Consider the following 2,014-nt stretch of genomic DNA (forward strand, 5'->3'; position numbering starts at 1 on the left):
CAGCAAACATTATGGGTGCACGGTGAGGCCGGAGCAGGGGGAGGAGAGGGAGAGGGAGGAGCCCCGGGGGCTTACCGCGAGTGGGCGACGGGAGGGCAGTGGGCTCGAGGGAGGGCGGCGGCCGATGACGGTGGGAAGGAGGCGAGGAGATCCGGTGAGGGTGCGACGGTGCCGGCCGGTGCCGGTTGTGCGGCCGGGGAGCATCGAGTCGAGGGGGAAGGGCATTGGGAGATGGGGCTTATGAGGGTGAGTAGGCCGGTAGTGGATCCGGTGGGGGAGCTCCGGTGGTGGCCGAGGGTGGCGCCGGAGGGTTCTGCACTGGGGGAGGAAGAGGTGCCAGGGAAGGGCTTTGTGGGGATGGCGCCGGTGGCGAGGGAACCGACGAGGGTGGCGCTGGCTAGCGATGGGGTGAGGGGAACTGGTCGCTAGGGAGAGGGAGGCGAGGCTGGTGCGCTGGGGGCTGGGCGGAGGGAGGCTGGTGGCGCCAGGGAGAGGCGCCAACGAGGAAGGCTAGCGAGCGCGTGGGCTTGTGGGTTCGGGCGAGCGAGGTGACGAGGGGGGAGGGGAGCGTGGACCAACAAGGGATCCAGCCCCCTCGTGGGTTCTCCTGGCGGCGGGGTGGAGGAGTGGGGCGGGGAGAGGCAGCACTAGGGTTTTCCCGGGGGTCTTATACCGCCAGGTTGCATAGTTACGTTGTGGGGTTATGTGCTAGGTTCGCTGGGGCCGACCCAGGTTGGGGTTTCCTCTTTTTTTAATAGTTTCTGTTTGAATTATTCAGAGGTTCTAAAATACTGTAAAAAATGCCCGCTCTAATTTTATAAAATCGTATGGAATATTTGCAACCCATCCAACATTTTTATTTCCAGTTTCGTAAAACTTTTAAAATTTCACTTTTTAAACAAATCAAATTTGCAATGGAATTCAGCAGGGTTTGAACCGACATGAGTTTAACAAAAGAATCACAGTGACGTGGCATCATTAGCATAGGATTACTGTAGCTTAATTACATACATTTACTGTAGAAAAAGGTGAGGATGTCACAACTCTCCCCTACTAACAAGAATTCTCGTCCCGAGAATTAAGAGGTAGAAGGAAAGAGCTCAAGGTTTTCATCACGAAGATGATCCTCGCGTTCCCAAGTGGCTTCATCTTTAGAATGATTTGACCACTGCACTTTAAGGAACTTTGTGACTTTGCGATGAGTCTGACGTTCAGCCTGGTCGAGAATGCGGAACGGATGCTCTTTATAAGAGAGGTCTTGTTGCAGCTGAAGAATATCATGATCCACTGCTCTAATAGGATCCTTGAAGCAGCGACGGAGCTGAGACACATGGAAGACATCGTGAACCTGAGAAAGGTTCGCCGGTAGTTCTAATTGATAAGCCACTTTTCCACGCCGCTCGAGAACAGTGAAGGACCAATATAGCGAGGAGCTAACTTGCCCTTGATCCCAAAATGGTATGCGCCTCTCATTGGTGTGACACAAAGATTAGCCTTTTCGCCAGGTTGATAGACCATATCTTGATGATGACGATCATACTGACTTTTTTGATGAGACCAAGCAGCCTTCAGATTCCCATGAATAATGCGGACTTGATCTTTGGCATGTTGGATAACATACGGAGTGATCGGTCCATTGAAAGATGGCTCGGGAATTTCATATGAAGCCAAGTGCAAAGGATACTTTAGAGTCAAGGATACAAAGAAGAGTTAGGTTTCGATCCTGTGGAACTTTGGGTTATGGGTCCACCATGTGGGCCGAGAGTAGGCAGAGGGGTGACATCTTGTATGATATTTGTAGCAAGACATGTCAGAGGATAACCTGTTAGTTATGTTGGCAACAACGTCAGTACCAAGGGCAGGGGACGACTAGAACCATTTTCATGCTGCTTGGAACGAGGCGGACCAATAGGCAAAGTTCTCATACACCGGCGGCTACCGGAATGTTATCCACAATAGTAACAGGGTCTTACAAACAGAGTTGTATACCAAGGTTGTTACCTAAGCAGGGAAT

The sequence above is a fragment of the Hordeum vulgare genome, chromosome 1H (genome assembly GCF_904849725.1).
Source record: "Hordeum vulgare subsp. vulgare chromosome 1H, MorexV3_pseudomolecules_assembly, whole genome shotgun sequence".
Lineage (NCBI taxonomy): Eukaryota > Viridiplantae > Streptophyta > Magnoliopsida > Poales > Poaceae > Hordeum > Hordeum vulgare.